This window comes from Triticum dicoccoides, chromosome 6A (genome assembly GCF_002162155.2).
Source record: "Triticum dicoccoides isolate Atlit2015 ecotype Zavitan chromosome 6A, WEW_v2.0, whole genome shotgun sequence".
In the NCBI taxonomy this organism is placed as follows: Eukaryota; Viridiplantae; Streptophyta; class Magnoliopsida; order Poales; family Poaceae; genus Triticum; species Triticum dicoccoides.
Window position 1 is genome coordinate 523,182,899 of NC_041390.1, and position 19,189 is coordinate 523,202,087.

The following is a 19,189-nucleotide window of genomic DNA, read 5'->3' on the forward strand; positions in this document are numbered from 1 at the left end:
GGTCCATAGGCGGGGCCCGCCACTAACGCGCCTCGGCACCCGAGCGGATCCGCTGCGGCCCTGGCGGGCGGTTGGGATTCCCGTGAAGTTACTACGCGCAGTAACTTTACGTGGATCGGGGGGGTCGTGGGGCTGCGGGCGCAGTAAATCCCCACGTCCGCCCCCTCGGCTTCGCAACCCATAGGACTATAAGTAGGGGGAAGAGGGGGGCACACGCGCCCCTCCATCCCGCTACCCCTTGCTTCTTCCTCCTCGCAGCTCCTCGCTCTCTTGCTTCCTCTTCTCTTCTTCGCCTTGCCGCACGCCCAAGCTCCGGCGAACGCCGCGGCGACAGCTTCGCGATGAGCTCTTCCTCCGTGGCCGCGCGTCCCCCAGTGCGCTCCGGCACCTGGGACGGCTCCAAGGTCCACGAAGACCATATTGAGTTCCTCCGCCGGACTCGTCGGCTTCCCGGCGAGGATCACGTGCAGGTGTGTCTCGCGCCGGAGGGGGAGATTTCCCCCGCCCCGCGGGAGGGCAAGCGGGTCATCTTCCATTCGCACTGCCTGCGCGGGCTGGGGCTGCCGGCGAGCAGCTTCTTCCGGTCGTTCGTGGAGTTTTACGCACTCCAGCCGCACCACCTCACCCCCAACACAGTGGTGCTGTTGTCCGCCTTTGTGGCTCTGTGCGAGGGCTTCCTTGGAGTCCTCCCCACCCTCGAGCTCTGGGGGGAAGTTCTTCTTCTCCAAGCTCGGCACCCAGGCTGCGGGCGTGCCGGCTCAGTGCGGCGCCTTCATCGCCGTGCGAAGGACAGGAGCCAACAACCACTTCCCCTCCATCTCGCTGCTGAAGTCGGTGAAGATGTGGTAGCGGTCCTACTTCTACGTCAGGAACGTCGCCACAAGGGGCGACTGGGTTAATCTGCCGGCTTTTAAAGCCGCCCCGCCGGCTAGCAGACTACCCAACTGGTCGTACCGGGCCAGGTCGCTGACGCCTGCGGGAGCCGGCACCATCACGCGACTCCGAGTGCTGACGCAGTCACCGGACCTGCTGGCCGCCTTCGTCTCGCGCCGAGTTCTCCCACTCCAAGGCCGCCCTCACCTGATATGCCAGATGAGCGGGGGCCGCGACCTGAGTTGGATGTGTACCAAGGATATGCCTCACGAAGAGGTGGCCCTGATGGTGAACTACCTCTCGGACAGCAGGCTCCCGGAGGACTGGCGATTTAGCAAGGAGCCATAGTCCTGCGCCAACCCCCCGCCCGTGGTGAGTCGCCTTTCTTTTCTTTCTTTGGATTGTCTTCTTCCTGCCAAGTTTTGCGCTGATCAGTCTGCTTTTGGTTAGAATCCCCTTCTTCACCCACCAGCCGGCACCTCGGGGCCGGCCCGTGAGTTCGTTGCCAATCGGGCGGAGAGCGAGGTCGACGACCTTGATCTGGGGGTGGCGGCTCTAGAAGACGACGCTGAGGGAGGAGGAGGGACGACGGGCGACCTCAGGACCTCGGCTACCTTCGCCGACTGGCCTGAAGACAACACCGAGGGAGGAGTCGCCCCTCGCCATCGGCCTGGAGCCAGCCAGCCGGGCACGGGCTCTTCTGCCACGTCGGGTGCTCTAGGCGGCGGGAAGAAGCACCGGGCTGCGCCGACTTTGTTCGGCAGCCGGCCGAAGAAGCCTAAGGGCTCGGTTGCGGCGACCCGGCAGGACGAGGCAACCACGAAGGCCATCCGCTTCCGTAAGGAAGTGAAGAAGCCGCCGTTGGTCTCTGCGTAAGTATTCTGACTTCAAAGTTTATTCCTTCTTCGTGTTTTGTCTGAGTCTCTGCTCGCACCTCTTTCTTCAGGGCTCCCCTCTCTCTTGAACGGGTCGCCGCCGCCTCCGCCATGGGGTCAGCGGAGACGCCCGCCACCACTCGGCGGATAGACCCCGCAGCCGACCTCCGGGAGGCGACGGAGTGGAATGCGCAGGAGAAGCGCAACGAAAACAAAGCCCTCCGCCTGGAGAAAGCGGAGGCCGACAGGTCGGAGGCCTCCGCTAAGAAAAAACTAGCGGAGGCCGAAGCTGCCGCTGCGGTGAAACAGCGGGCTGAGGATGCCGCACGCCGCCAGTCGGCCTTGCTTGTGACCCCGCTGAACTCTGTGCCGCCGCCCTCGGAGTTCACGGGGCAGACTAGAGAAGCCGGCGGGGAGAACCTCGTCGAGGAGAGGGAAGGCGGCGAGCCCTCTACTCCGGGCGCGAACGTTCTGCCGCTGCCTCCGCCGCCGTCTGAAGGCGTGCAAGGCTAGCAGCCAGCGGACCCTCCGGTGCCGCTGACCGAAGACGAGGCCGTGGCAAGGCTACTCCTCCAGGTCGGCTCGCCAGCGCGCCGTCGTCTGGAGAAGGCGACTTCGGCACCCTGCCCCCTGGAAGCCGGCACCGCCAGCTCGGCGGCTCCAGACGCCGAAGCGACGAGCGCGCGCACCTGTTGGGTGGGTGCGGGGAGGCGGCATAGGGCCGCTGAACCGGGCGCTCCTGGACGTCTAGGCGAAGCTCCGCGCTGAAAGCGATGCCCTCCAGAGCTGCACCAAGGCGTTCCTAGCGTCGCGAGCAGTCGTCTGGTATGTCTTTTCTTTGGGCCTTTGTTTTTCTTGTTCCTCTCTGTGGGGGCGCGCCAGCGCACCCATTGGGTGTAGTCCCCGAGTTTCGGGTCGGCTGCTGAGCAGGCGGTCCGGAACTCCAATTTTATGAACTTTTGGGTACTAACTTTGTCTGAAATGCTTGTTGCAGGACTACCACAACCTCCGCGTCACCATCTTCAACCGTAATGTTGAAGAGTTGGGCAAGCGGACCGCTGACTTGGCGGAGAGCCGGAGTAAGTCCTCCTCCTTTTTCTCTTCTCTGCAGGGGCGCGCTAGCGCACCCGCGGGCTGTAGTCCCCGAGATTCGGGCCGACTGCTGAGCAGTCAGGCCAGATCTCCCTGGCGACCTACTTTATTGACGACTGTTGTCTTTCTTTCTTTCCTTCAGGGGCCAACGCTGCTCTTCAACAGCAGTTGAGCGAAGCCAACTCCGCCCTGCTCGCCAAAGGGGAGGAGTGCAGCAAGCTCGCCATGGAGCGCGATCTGCTGACCACTCAGTTGGCAGAGCAGAAGGGGCTGCTCGCGAAGTCGCAGAGGGAGGCGGAGGAGACGGAGGCCGCCCTCCTGGCCGAGTTCGCGAGCGAGCGCTCTTCCTGGTCTGACAAGGAGGCGATGCTGTCCTCCGGCTTCCAAGAGATCGAAGACATCGTTGATGGTGAGTCTCTTTGTTTTCTTTCTTTGAGCCGCCGACCTAGGTCGTGCCGACACCTGGTTTTTGACTCGCTTTTTTGTTTCTTCGTGTCTTTTGCAGACTTCTTCCCTGGGCAGTCTCAGGCCGCTATCCAAGCTGTCGGATTTTGGGTTCCGGCAGACCCTTGAGGTTCGAACACTGGGGTGTGCGCGGAGATTTCGCCTTCTAGTTACTTGCACCCCTCCGCCTCGCTAAGATCTAAGCTATGGAAAGAACAGCACAAGAGACACAGGGTTTATACTGGTTCGGGCCACCGTTGTGGTGTAATACCCTACTCCAGTGTGTGGTGTGGTGGATTGCCTCTTGGGCTGATGATGAGCAATACAAGGAACAACAGCCTCGCGAGGGTCTGTTCTTGGCTGGGGGGATGAACTGCTAGGAGGAGTTCAGTCGCCCTTCTCTCTCTCTTTGTGTGATGCTACTCGATCCGATCCTAGCTAGTTTCTCTCTTGGCTTCTAGATTCTCCCTTCTTGATTGCCCCTCTCTTGGCTTCTAGATTCTCCCTTCTTGATTGCCCCTCTCTTGGCTTCTAGATTCTCCCTTCTTGATTGCCCCTCTACCCTGGTGGTGGCTAGTCCTATTTATAGGCAAAGGCCCTGGGCCTCTTCCCAAATTTTAAGCGGGAAGGGCGCCAACAATTGGCCATTTTGAAGGGGAACATCTGGTACACTTATCCTGACTAAAGTTGGTCCTCACCTGCCAAAGGCTCTGGTGGTGACGCTGGCTTGGGCTCCACAATGACTTCCTCCCTGCCATTGGACTGGTCTTGGTCTCGTTGCATCGAAACGGGTACCTTTGCTTGATGCTCTCGCTTGCGCTTGCTCCCTTTGCACCAAAGAGGAAAGGAGGACACTACACGGCTGGCGCCCGCCTGGCGCCTTTGGTCGTCATGGCTCGCGTCACGGGCACCTCGTGAGGTACCCCGCCTTGATCTCTCCGCCTCCTCGCGAGCCAGCCTAATGAGGCCATGCCTGAGGAAGCTCCGTGTCGTCCAGTCAGGACCCCGGCTCAATGCCACATCGATCTAGCATGTAACACCTCATATCACTTTGCGGCCTCACGCACGGTATCCCCACGGGTGTCGCCTTACCTTTGCCCGGGACCGTTTGCGCATTTTGGCACACGTATATGATGGTGTCGCTAGCATCCATATGATAAAGAGCCCGGGCTGACATGGCTAGTCGTAAACCCAAAGTGGCACTAACTTACAGGGACAGGCATCCATGACCCAGCATCGAACGTGTCGGTCATCAATGAGTGAATCCAGGCTGTAGCACTGGGCTAACAGGACTCCGGTGAACCAGGCTTTAGCGGGCTAGCAGGACTCCGGTATTCATCGCGTGACATTTCCCCGAAGGGACAGACACAGGATCGAAGAAGGACACATGCCGGCCTGCCTAAGTGTTCCGGAGCAGTAGCAAGCTACCAGGGCTCAGTGGAAGCACTAGTAGACATTTCCCGGTAAGAGAGGCTACTAAGAATAAACAACTAGATAGTCAGATCCCACACATAGCAATACACATTACACGTACGCATAACATGCAAGTATGTGCTGTACAACATGGCATCACAGCATAACTCAACAATCATATAGATAAAGGCACAGAAGAGCCATCATAGCATTTATTGCAAACAGGGGTCACAAAACCCATCATACAGAGCATACAAGCAACAAGCGGAAGCATTACATGTCTGGGTACAGACATCTACAAATGAAAAAGGCTGAAGAGCCTGACTATCTACAACATCCGATCAAGATCGTAGCTGAGGTACTAGCTACTAGTCGAAGTCCATGAGAACCCTAGTAAGACCGAAGTCTCTGCTGCAAAAACATAAATGAAGCAACATGAGTACAAAGGTACTCAGCAAGACTTACATCAGATCCTATCATACATGCATTTGTATCAAGAGGGTAATGTGGGGTTTAGTTGCAGCAAGCCAGCTTTGACTCTGTGGCTATCCTGTTCTACGACTACCAGAAACTCTGGAGGTGAGACAACGTACACGAGTCCACTAATCACCATACAATACACTACTATGGATTCATCCCCGTCTCCCTACGAGAAGGCCATCCATAGCACTCACACTTGTCTTGAGCATTTTAGAGTATCCACTTCAAGTTGTCTATGTACCATGTAAGCATCCAAGAAGTCCATAACCGCGGACCCGGCTATTCGAATAGATCATGTTAACCCTGCAGGGGTGTACCTCTTCACACACGCTCTCGCCACTTACCGCCATGTACACGTCATGTATCTCGGCAACCTTCAAGCGGAAGCCTGGCGAGGGTGTCGGCCACGACCTGACTAACCACACAAGACTCTAGTCCAGGTTTATCGCCTATTCGGGTTCCATCCGCAAGGAGATCCGGCCGGGGTGTCGCTCACGGCCCCAAACGATGTGTACAGGGTTCCCGAGCCCACCATCCGGGTGCCACTCGGTACACCAGGCCACGTGTGCCTAGTCTGTCCCAAGCCCACCCTGCCGGGTGCCACTTGGTAGAAAAATAGCACTACCTACAAACACCAGAAACTAGTTGCGACTCCTGGACAGAGACCAAGTTGGTTAATAAGTCGAGAGGGGTCGAGTTACCGGAACCCAATGCGTGGTAGTATCGAGTCATTGGACAACATACATAGAACTCAGTGCTTAAGGACGGTTCCAGTGAGACAACCCACCATGTACTCCTACATGGCCTCTCACCGCTACCTTTACCAAATCGTGTTCACACACACTTCACTCTCAGCATCAGAACATATCGTAACACTCCAATTCATTCCCAATGAACCAGACCTGACACAACTCTAAGCACTAGCAGGCATAGCATGGTAGGAACACAACAATGGCTTCAATCAACTCCTACACATGCTAGTGGGTTTCAACTATTTACTGTGGCAATGACAGGTCATGCAGAGGAATGGGTTCAACTACCGCAGCACAAAGTAGCAGATGAATCGTTGTTGTCCTAATGCAATAACTGAGAGCAGGAGTGAGAGAGTAGGGTTTTATCGAAATGAACAAGGGGGTTTGCTTGCCTGGTAAATCAACAGGGGAGGCACTGCTTCATAGATAGGCACTCTGGAACAGACTCCGGAGCAGGACCTATCGAGAAGGAACAGTGTCGGCAATCAAACACAATCATATGCAACAATATGATGCATGAACATGGCATGTAGATGTGATGCTGTTTGAACTAATGCAACTAGTAATCATTTGGTTTGAAGTCCATTTGAACCAAAGGTTCAAATGCATCTCCAAATTAAGCTCCTATATATGCCATAATGTGTTTTCTCATATTCAGCATGTATAAGTTGGTTTGTCATGCATGAAACTAGTACAGATGGAAAGATTGCATTTTTCTGATAATTTTTCATATATAAATTATTTTAATCTGAGCTACGGTTGAATTGTTATGAATTTTTGAAGTTTAAAACAATTTCTGGAATTTTCTGATTAAATTTAAATCCAGAAATCATATATTGCGTCAGCATTGAGTAAGCATGATGTCAGCAGTCAACTGCGGCTGATGGGGTCAAACCTGACGTGTGGGGCCCACACGTCAGTGACAGGGGTTAAACAGGGGGTTAATTTAATCCTAATTAAAAGTTAGTGGCGCTGGGGCCCACTATCAGCCACAGGGGGGTTAATTAAGCAGTGATTAGCACTAAGCTAATCACCTGACGGGTCGGGCCCACATGGCAGGGCTCAGGCGACGGGGCTCACCACAGGTGACCTCTGGACGCGGCGGCGTCCGCGGAACAGGCCACGGGGGCGGCGTCGGAGAGCACCGGGGCGTAGCCCGGGCTCTCGCGCATCTGGTGGGGCAGGTGGAAGGAGCGGGGGAGGCCGGAGCTCGCCAGAGCAAAGCTCGCGGCGGCGGCCGGAGCTCGGCTTCGAGCGGGAACGGGCTGCGGGGCACGGGGAGGCCACCTGAGGGGCTCGGCGGCACCCTCGTGGTACTGGGAGCGCGAAGGGATGCTCGGTTTGGGTGGAGGCGGGCCGAGACGGCGACGGCGACATGGACGGCGGCGAGAGGCTTCGGCCGTGGTGGGGAACGGCGCTACGGCGCGGAAACGAGGGGGAGAAGAGAGGGGAACGGTGGCGGAGCTCACCGCGGACCCAGCGAAGGCGTCAGCGGGCTCGGGGACGTCCTGCGTGCGGCGAATCGACGGCGGTGGTGGTCGGAGCCCGAGGTGGAAGACGACGGCGACGGCGGCTCCACAGGGCGCCCGGTGTCTTGTGGCTTGATGGGGAGCTTCAGGGCGAGGGGGCGGAGCTCCTGCGCGTGTCGGGGAGGCGAGGGGAGGCCAGTGGCGGCGGCTATGGCGAACGGCGGCGACCGACGCGTTCGGACACGGGAGAGAGAGAGCGAGGGAGAGGAGAGGAAGAATCGGGGGAAGAGTGAGAGGGTACGGGGGGGCGTGGCGACGCGCGGGATCGTCCAGAGCGACGAGGGGGGCGCCAGGCAAGCAGGGAGGCTGGTGGCGCGCGCGCGCGCCGGGCACGCTCCCCTCCCTCTGTCGAGGACGAAGACGACAGAGGAGGAGGCGGGCTGGGCCGCCTGCTGGCTGGGCCGGCCTGCTGCTGCTGGGCCAGAGGCGCCAGGCAGAAGCCCAGGTAAGGTTTTCCTGTTTTATTTATTTTTCTAAATTTTCTGACATTTGTTTTGATTTAATAAAATACTAAATCAACTTATTACCTTATGCCAATTTTTGAGGAGCTAGATATATTATTCCAGAGCTCCTTTATAAATGGCATAATTTTTGGACCATATTTCATATATATAACAATATATATCCAAAGCAAATAATTATCGGATTAATCCAAATGGCCAAAATTAAATATCCATGAGCTCCTAAAAATATTGGTTTGATTTTTATCTCTGTCCAATATTTTCAGAGGGCAACATGAGCATTTTCTTGGACCCTTTTGGAGAAATTTTTATTTGGGTCATTTTCAAAAATGATTCTGAGGGTTCCACCAATCCTCATTTCAAATTTAAATGAAATTTAAATATGATGCACAAATGGCTAGCTAGTCTAAGTCATACCAGACTAGGGATGTGACAACTCGCCCCCACTTGAAAAAATCTCGTCCCGAGATTCAAGGGTTGACGGAAAGAAAGCGGGGTACTCCAGTCGAAGACGATCTTCTCGCTCCCAAGTAGCTTCTCTCTCGGAATGATGAGACCACTGAACTTTAAGAAACTTGATGTTCTGACGTCGGGTAGCACGCTCGGCTTGATCAAGAATGCGAACCGGGTACTCTCGGTATGTGAGGTTATCTTGGAGATCAAGCGTTTCGTGGTCCACTCCGCGGATGGGATCCGAGAAGCAACGCCTGAGTTGAGAGACATGGAAGACATCATGAACTCGAGAAAGATGTGGGGGTAGTTCCAACTGGTAGGCAACCTCTCCTCGTTTAGCGAGAATGCGAAAAGGACCAATGTAATGAGGAGCCAACTTGCCCTTGATACCGAAACGATGGGTACCCTTCATGGGAGTAACCCGAAGGTAAGCTTTTTCGCCAACTTCATAAGTCATATCCTTATGATGACGATCATACTGACTCTTTTGACGAGACTGGGCTGTTTTCAAATTCTCACGAATGATGCGAACTTGCTCTTCTGCCTCCTGGATCATGTCCGGTCCAAAGAATTGTCTTTCCCCGGTTTCTGACCAGTTCAAAGGTGTTCGACATCTTCGTCCATAGAGAACCTCAAAAGGAGCTTTCTTGAGGCTGGATTGATAGCTATTGTTGTAAGCAAACTCGGCAAAAGGAAGACATTTCTCCCAATCCATACCGAATGAGATAACGCAAGCTCTAAGCATGTCTTCGAGAATTTGATTGACCCGTTCCACCTGACCACTCGACTGAGGGTGGAAAGCGGTACTGAAGGAAAGATGGGTTCCCATGGCAGTTTGGAAACTCTCCCAGAAATGAGAAGTGAAAAGACTGCCATGGTCTGAATTGATCTCTAGTGGAACACCATGAAGTGACACTATTCGAGAAATATATAAGTCAGCAAGCTGACTAGCAGTGATACTTTCCCGAACAGGAAGGAAGTGAGCCACTTTGGAAAGACGATCAACGACTACGAAGATAGCGTTATTCCCTTTCTTGGTCCTGGGAAAGCCGGTGATGAAGTCCATACCAACTTTATCCCATTTCCACTCAGGAATAGCTAAAGGCTGAAGGGTGCCAGCAGGCCTTTGATGCTCTGCTTTAACGCGACGACAAATGTCACATTTAGCAATGAACTCAGCGATTTCCCTCTTCATCCTAGTCCACCAGAACCTCTGGCGTAGGTCCTGATACATCTTAGTGCTACCGGAATGAATCGTGAGAGGAGATTCATGCGCCTCCTTAAGAATCAACTGCCGAAGATGTTGCTTCTTGGGAACCACCAAGCGATTCTCAAAGAAAACAACACCACGATCATCCATAGAGAAACATCCACCAACTCCCTTCTTAATGTTTCTCTTGATCCGGGTAATCCCCGTATCATGCTTCTGGGCTTCTATGATAAGGTCCACAAGGGTAGGTTTCGCCACCAAGGTAGAAAGAAATCCGCGAGGAGCTATGTGAAGATTAAGCTTACGGAATTCCTCATGGAGAAGTGGTTGGCCTTGCTGCAACATGAGATTGTTGCAGTAGGATTTACGGCTTAGAGCATCAGCCATGACATTGGCTTTGCCTGGGGTGTAGGTAATCCCTAGATCATAATCTGTGATCAACTCCAACCAACGTCTTTGCCTAAGGTTCAGATCCGGTTGGGTGAAGATATACTTGAGACTCTGGTGATCGGTGTAGATCTCGCAACGTTTACCAAGAAGGTAATGTCACCAGGTCTTGAGTGCATAGACTACGGCTGCAAGCTCTAGATCATGTGTAGGATAATTCTCCTCATGTGGATGCAACTGTCGAGATGCATAGGCAATCACATGACGATCCTGCATAAGAATGCAACCTAGTCCCTGTCGTGAGGCGTCGCAGTAGATAATAAAGTCTTTAGTGAAATCCGGTGGCACAAGTATGGGAGCAGAAGTTAGGCGTCTTTTCAGTTCCTGAAAACTGTACTCACACTGTGGGGACCACTCGTACTTTTTATCTTTCTTGAGAAGTTCCGTGAGGGGTTTGGCTACTTTGGAGAAATTTTCAACAAAGCGGTGACAATAGCTGGCTAGACCAAGGAAACTCCTAACTTGTTTGACGGTCTCAGGTGGAGTCCAATCGAGAACAGCCTTGACTCTCTCGGGATTGACAGCAATGCCCTTACCAGAGATTACGTGGCCTAGGTAGGTCACTTCTGGCAACCAAAATTCACACTTGGAGAACTTGGCATAAAGGCGGTGCTCTCTGAGTTTTTCTAACACAAGTCTAAGATGTTCGGCATGCTCTTCCTCGTTCTTCGAGTAAATAAGAATGTCATCGAGGTAAACCACGACGAACTTATCTAAGTACTCCATGAAGATCGAGTTCATCAGGCGGGAGAATGTGGCTGGGGCGTTGGTTAGGCCGAAGGACATGACGGTGTACTCATACTGACCATAACGAGTGACAAAGGCTGTCTTGGGAATGTCCCCATTTCTGATCTTGATTTGATGGTAGCCTAACCTTAAATCCATCTTGGAGAAGACTGAGGATCCAGCGAGCTGATCATACAGGTCGTTAATCCTGGGGAGCGGATATTTGTTCTTTATCGTGACCAAATTAACGGGACGATAATCTACGACCATCCGGTCCGTACCGTCTTTCTTCTTGACGAAGAGGACGGGGCAAGCCCAAGGAGAAGAACTAGGACGGATGAAACCCTTTTGCAAGGACTCATCAAGTTGTTTCTTAAGCTCGGCTAGTTCTAAGGGTGCCATCTTGTAAGGTCTCCGGGAGATTGGAGCTGTTCCTGGGATAAGATCTATGACGAACTCTACATCTCTGTCAGGTGGAACACCTGGCAGTTCCTCTGGAAAGACATCCGGAAAGTCACGGACTACCGGGATATCTTCAAGGTCTGGAAGAGGGCTGGCATTAAGAGAATAGAGCTGACGCTTTGCAACTCTAGTGGAGACGGTGACTATCTTGCCAGATGGGTGTGTAAGCTGAACAAATCTTGTGTAACAATCAATCTTGGCATGATGAGCTGTCATCCAGTCCATACCCAAGATGATGTTAATATCTGAGAACTTGAGGGCTACAAGTGATGCAAGGAATACAAGTCTATCAACAAGGATTTCGTTACCATGGCTGATTCTGGTGGTCTGCCATCTAGACCCTGGGGTTTGGATTTCAAGCGGAGTTGGCATATCACAAAATGACATGTCGTGCAAACGAGCATAGCCTTCAGAAATGAAGGAGTGAGATGCCCCAGTATCGAATAGAACTGATGCTGGGTGACAATTGACAAGGAGTGTACCAAGAACGACATCTGGATCATCATGAGCGTCTTTAGCTGAGACGTGATGCACACGTCCACGTTCAGTGGGAACTGACTTGACACTGATCATCTTGCGTGATGGCTTAATACAGCCAACAGTCTTCTCGGGCTGGGGTGGAGCATAACTAGTCTGAGAGCAATCACGTGCATAGTGTCCTGGCTTCCCGCATGTGAAGCAAGTCCCTGAGGTTGGATGTGGACCCGCACTGACAAGCGGTCTACCAGTAGGCCTGGGTGGAACATACGACTGAGCTGGGGGAGGCACCACATGAGATGACCTCGGTGTATAACCGAAAGGACGAGCGGAGTTTGGAACCCAAATCCGGCGCTTCTGGGAACTAGAGTCAGAGGAAGATCCCAAATTACGGGTGTGCTTACGAGACTCCTCGTAAGTGAGCTGAGCTGTCTCTGCATTGATGGCCTTGTTCACAAGGGCTTGGAATGTATCACAATGATGCAGGTGGAGATCACGGCGCAACTTGGGGTTGAGACCCTTTCGGAACCTAGCCTGCTTCTTGGCGTCTGTGGACACTTCTTCTGTGGCATAACGGGCGAGGTTCTCGAACTCTCTGTTGTAAGCATCAACAGCCATCTTATTCTGGGTGAAACTACAGAACTCTTCTCTCTTGCGATCAATGAGGGCCTGGGGAATGTGATGCTCGCGAAAAGCCTCAGTGAAATCCTTCCAGGTAGGAATCTGGCCAGCTGGAAGCAAAGCCTCATAGTTCTGCCACCAAAGACTAGCAGGACCTTCCAGGTGGTATGTGGCATAAGTGACCTTGTCATCTTCAGCTACGCTCGCGGAAAGCAGCTTATGAGTGATGCTACGGAGCCAGTCATCTGCATCGAGTGGCTCGATGGAATGATGAAAGGTGGGTGGGTGCAAGCGGATGAAATCATGAATGGTAGCAGACCCTTTGAACTGATGTGCAGTGTTCTCCTCGATACGTGCCAACAAACGGTTAGACTCACGCTTGTTCCTCTCCATCTCTAGCATGAACTCTGTCAACGAAGGCTGGTCGGGAGGATCCTCATCCCTACCATCTCCGTGGTTCTGGCTACGAGCAATGGAACTTCGCTTAGCTGATGACATCCTGAGAAACGAACCAAGGACGGAGTCAGCATCAACTATGGACTGTAGAATGTAGGACAAGGAATTAGTATCTCTCGAACTCCTAGGAAAATTCCGGCAGCATAACGGCAGTAAAATGCTCAGAATGAGACATCCTACTAAAAATGGGGTGGTAACATACTCATCATCATCACTCAAGGTTCTGAGATAGTACTAAACAGACTACAACGGAAGTACTCGAAAACTGGGGTATGACTCTGATCAACCAATCCTAAGGGACTACGGAGTAGTAACACGTGATCCTGATAGACGGAAGAGAAGCCTAGTTCCTTAATCCCGTCGGAAAGATAGGATGACTCAGATCAGAAGGGCATAAGGTATAAGGAGTAAAAAGAGCCTTACGTTCCATCCCACAATCAATTCCCTTATATAACTAAAGAATTTCTAGACTCAACTTCGACCAGTTTGGCTTGGTAATCCTACAGGCAGTCAAGCTCTGATACCAGCGCTGTCAGGACCCCGACTCAATGCCACATCGATCTAGCATGTAACACCTCATATCACTTTGCGGCCTCACGCACGGTATCCCCACGGGTGTCTCCTTACCTTTGCCCGGGACCGTTTGCGCATTTTGGCACACGTATATGATGGTGTCGCTAGCATCCATATGATAAAGAGCCCGGGCTGACATGGCTAGTCGTAAACCCAAAGTGGCACTAACTTACAGGGACAGGCATCCATGACCTAGCATCGAACGTGTCGGTCATCAACGAGTGAATCCAGGCTGTAGCACTGGGCTAACAGGACTCCGGTGAACCGGGCTGTAGCGGGCTAGCAGGACTCCGGTATTCATCGTGTGACATTTCCCCGAAGGGACAGACACATGATCGAAGAAGGACACATGCCGGCCTGCCTAAGTGTTCCGGAGCAGTAGCAAGCTACCAGGGCTCAGTGGAAGCACTAGTAGACATTTCCCGGTAAGAGAGGCTACTAAGAATAAACAACTAGATAGTCAGATCCCACACATAGCAATACACATTACACGTACGCATAACATGCAAGTATGTGCTGTACAACATGGCATCACAGCATAACTCAACAATCATATAGATAAAGGCTCAGAAGAGCCATCATAGCATTTATTGCAAACAGGGGTCACAAAACCCATCATACAGAGCATACAAGCAACAAGCGGAAGCATTACATGTCTGGGTACAGACATCTACAAATGAAAAAGGCTGAAGAGACTGACTATCTACAACATCCGATCAAGATCGTAGCTGAGGTACTAGCTACTAGTCGAAGTCCATGAGAACCCTAGTAAGACCAAAGTCTCTGCTGCAAAAACATAAATGAAGCAACATGAGTACAAAGGTACTCAGCAAGACTTACATCAGATCCTATCATACATGCATTTGTATCAAGAGGGTAATGTGGGGTTTAGTTGCAGCAAGCCAGCTTTGACTCTGTGGCTATCCTGTTCTACGACTACCAGAAACTCTGGAGGTGAGACAACGTACACGAGTCCACTAATCACCATACAATACACTACTATGGGTTCATCCCCGTCTCCCTACGAGAAGGCCATCCATAGCACTCACACTTGTCTTGAGCATTTTAGAGTATCCACTTCAGGTTGTCTATGTACCATGTAAGCATCCAAGAAGTCCATAACCGCGGACCCGGCTATTCGAATAGATCATGTTAACCCTGCAGGGGTGTACTTCTTCACACACGCTCTCGCCACTTACCGCCATGTACACGTCATGTATCTCGGCAACCTTCAAGCGGAAGCCTGGCGAGGGTGTCGGCCACGACCTGACTAACCACACAAGACTCTAGTCCAGGTTTATCGCCTATTCGGGTTCCATCCGCAAGGAGATCCGGCCGGGGTGTCGCTTACGGCCCCAAACGATGTGTACAGGGTTCCCGAGCCCACCATCCGGGTGCCACTCGGTACACCAGGCCACGTGTGCCTAGTCTGTCCCAAGCCCACCCTGCCGGGTGCCACTTGGTAGAAAAATAGCACTACCTACAAACACCAGAAACTAGTTGCGACTCCTGGACAGAGACCAAGTTGGTTAATAAGTCGAGAGGGGTCGAGTTACCGGAACCCAATGCATGGTAGTATCGAGTCATTGGACAACATACATAGAACTCAGTGCTTAAGGACGGTTCCAGTGAGACAACCCACCATGTACTCCTACATGGCCTCTCACCGCTACCTTTACCAAATCGTGTTCACACACACTTCACTCTCAGCATCAGAACATATCGTAACACTCCAATTCATTCCCAATGAACCAGACCTGACACAACTCTAAGCACTAGCAGGCATAGCATGGTAGGAACACAACAATGGCTTCAATCAACTCCTACACATGCTAGTGGGTTTCAACTATTTACTGTGGCAATGACAGGTCATGCAGAGGAATGGGTTCAACTACCGCAGCACAAAGTAGCAGATGAATTGTTGTTGTCCTAATGCAATAACTGAGAGCAGGAGTGAGAGAGTAGGGTTTTATCGAAATGAACAAGGGGGTTTGCTTGCCTGGTAAATCAACAGGGGAGGCACTGCTTCATAGATAGGCACTCTGGAACAGACTCCGGAGCAGGACCTATCGAGAAGGAACAGTGTCGGCAATCAAACACAATCATATGCAACAATATGATGCATGAACATGGCATGTAGATGTGATGCTGTTTGAGCTAATGCAACTAGTAATCATTTGGTTTGAAGTCCATTTGAACCAAAGGTTCAAATGCATCTCCAAATTAAGCTCCTATATATGCCATAATGTGTTTTCTCATATTCAGCATGTATAAGTTGGTTTGTCATGCATGAAACTAGTACAGATGGAAAGATTGCATTTTTCTGATAATTTTTCATATATAAATTATTTTAATCTGAGCTACGGTTGAATTGTTATGAATTTTTGAAGTTTAAAACAATTTCTGGAATTTTCTGATTAAATTTAAATCCAGAAATCATATATTGCGTCAGCATTGAGTAAGCATGACGTCAGCAGTCAACTGCGGCTGATGGGGTCAAACCTGACGTGTGGGGCCCACACGTCAGTGACAGGGGTTAAACGGGGGGTTAATTTCATCCTAATTAAAAGTTAGTGGCGCTGGGGCCCACTGTCAGCCACAGGGGGGTTAATTAAGCGGTGATTAGCACTAAGCTAATCACCTGACGGGCCGGGCCCACATGGCAGGGCTCAGGCGACGGGGCTCACCGCCGGTGACCTCTGGACGCGGCGGCGTCCGCGGAACAGGCCACGGGGGCGGCGTCGGAGAGCACCGGGGCGTAGCCCGGGCTCTCGCGCATCTGGTGGGGCAGGTGGAAGGAGCGGGGGAGGCCGGAGCTCGCCGGAGCAAAGCTCGCGGCGGCGGCCGGAGCTCGGCTTCGAGCGGGAACGGGCTGCGGGGCACGGGGAGGCCACCTGAGGGGCTCGGCGGCACCCTCGTGGTACTGGGAGCGCGAAGGGATGCTCGGTTTGGGCGGAGGCGGGCCGAGACGGCGACGGCGACATGGACGGCGGCGAGAGGCTTCGGCCGTGGTGGGGAACGGCGCTACGGCGCGGAAACAAGGGGGAGAAGAGAGGGGAACGGTGGCGGAGCTCACCGCGGACCCAGCGAAGGCGTCAGCGGGCTCGGGGACGTCCTGCGTGCGGCGAATCGACGGCGGTGGTGGTCGGAGCCCGAGGTGGAAGACGACGGCGACGGCGGCTCCACAGGGCGTCCGGCGTCTTGTGGCTTGATGGGGAGCTTCAGGGCGAGGGGGCGGAGCTCCTGCGCGTGTCGGGGAGGCGAGGGGAGGCCAGTGGCGGCGGCTATGGCGAACGGCGGTGACCGACGCGTTCAGACACGGGAGAGAGAGAGCGAGGGAGAGGAGAGGAAGAATCGGGGGAAGAGTGAGAGGGTACGGGGGGGCGTGGCGACGCGCGGGATCGTCCAGAGCGACGAGGGGGGCGCCAGGCAAGCAGGGAGGCTGGTGGCGTGGCGCGGTGGCGCGCGCACGCGCCGGGCACGCTCCCCTCCCTCTGTCGAGGACGAAGACGACAGAGGAGGAGGCGGGCTGGGCCGCCTGCTGGCTGGGCCGGCCTGCTGCTGCTGGGCCAGAGGCGCCAGGCAGAAGCCCAGGTAAGGTTTTCCTGTTTTATTTCTTTTTCTAAATTTTCTGACATTTGTTTTGATTTAATAAAATACTAAATCAACTTATTACCTTATGCCAATTTTTGCAGGAGCTAGATATATTATTCCAAAGCTCCTTTATAAATGGCATAATTTTTGGACCATATTTCATATATATAACAATATATATCCAAAGCAAATAATTATCGGATTAATCCAAATGGCCAAAATTAAATATCCATGAGCTCCTAAAAATATTGGTTTGATTTTTATCTCTGTCCAATATTTTCAGAGGGCAACATGAGCATTTTCTTGGACCCTTTTGGAGAAATTTTTATTTGGGTCATTTTCAAAAATGATTCTGAGGGTTCCACCAATCCTCATTTCAAATTTAAATGAAATTTAAATATGATGCACAAATGGCTAGCTAGTCTAAGTCATACCAGACTAGGGATGTGACACGTCCGCCCCGCGAGGCTTGTCCCCTCGCGAGGGTCTTGGGTCTGTGTTGATGAAGATGGGCCGTGTTGGGCCCCCTTTTGAGCCACACCGCAGGCCGTAGGCAGGCAAGTCTGGGGACCCCTGTTCCCAGAACGCCGATAGTAGCCCCCGGGCCCAAGGCGCGCCCGGACTTGGCCGTGTAGGGAGGCGAAAGGGCAAGAGCGAAGCGCCACGGGCCCTAACAGCATGCGGCCTTGGGCGCCGCGTGGCGGTTGACTGGACGTGGGCGCCTCAGCAACCGAGCGAGTTGATAAGGGAGCGGCATCTGACTAGGCTTTGCTTTTTTTGCTTTCTCCGGTTGCTGCTCGGATCCCCTTTCTTGCGCCTCTCCTTCCTTCCTCCACTGACTGATGTCTCTCCGACACCTCCTGCCATTCTGGATCGTGCTGCTGCTGAGCTGGACCGGCTGCGGCAGGATCTTCTTGGCGCCGACCCTCGCTTGGTGGCCGGGCGCTTGGAGCTGGCTTCAGGATGGATTCGCTCCGACGCTTCGATTTGGGCGGTGCTGGTCCAGGCCTCGACGGCTTGCGATGAGGAGAGGCAGGCTGTCCTTGAGGCGAAGGCTGCTCGTGACGCAGCCCTAGGGAAGGTGGTCGACGTCCGTGGTCGCTGCAAGGTGCTGGAGGATGAGCTGCAAGGCCTGCTGGACCAGCTCGCGAAAGAGGCCCGCCTTTGCCAAGAGCAGGAAGAAGGCGTGAAGGCTCGCGAGGCGGCCGTCAAGGAGAGGGAGGTCAAGCTTAGGAGGCGCCGTGACCGCCTAGGCGCGCTGGAGCAGGAGTTGGGGGCGAGGAAGGTCGATCCGGACGACAAGGCCCAGGTTCTTGCCGAGGACCGCGTGGCCTTCGCGGAGATGGAGGCGAAGGCTCGCTCCTCGCTGAGGACGCTTTACAACAGCGGCCTGGAGAGCCCGCTGGCTGGCGCCGAGGACGGCCCCACCAAGCTGCTTCCCTTCCTGGTTTGCGCTCTTGAAGATGTCGCCCTTGGCCTTGGCCCCACGGCCAAGGCCGAGGCGCGTGTCCTGTCTTCTGCAGCGCTGACGTGGATCCTCACCCACATCTACCTTCACGATCCCGGCGTCGACCTTGACAGCCTGCTGGAGCCAGTAAGCGGCGAGCGTGCCGCTGCCGCTGCCGAGGTCGTCAAAGGTCGCGCGGAGGTTCTGCTAGGGAAGTTCCGGGCCTTCAGCACCAAGCCGAAGCAAGGCGCTGCCGACCCCGCTGCTCCATGAGGCGAACCCACTCCACGCTGCTCCACTGCCGACAAGTGACTCCGTTGTGGCTCCTGTCCTGCCTTTAATTCCTGCACATGTATCATGCCTTGGGGAGGCGTTTATACTTGCGTTTGGCATTGAGATAACAGTGTGGACTGTAATATTTGCTTTTAAATTCCTGGAAATTTACGCTTTTCCTTCCTACTTGCTTATGTTCTACGTCGGCAGAGCCCGGCCCCGCGCATATCTCAGCTGCCGTTAGCCCCGACTGGAAACCATGACGGGACCAAGGAGTGAGGGGCTACGTGACAAGTTAGGCTCCTGAGTCGCGGTGCTCAGGAGTCCCCCTTGGCGCACGAACAGCAAGTAGGGAGGTGTGATGTGGGTGGATCTACCGTTCTACGTCTGCAGAGCCCGGCCGCGCGCATACCTCAACCGCCGTAAGCCTTTCGGAACTAAGGAGTGAGGGGCTACGTGACCAGTTAGGCTCCTGAGTCGCGATGCTCAGGAGTTCCCCTTGACGCTCAAACGGCCTTCGTACCTTGGCTC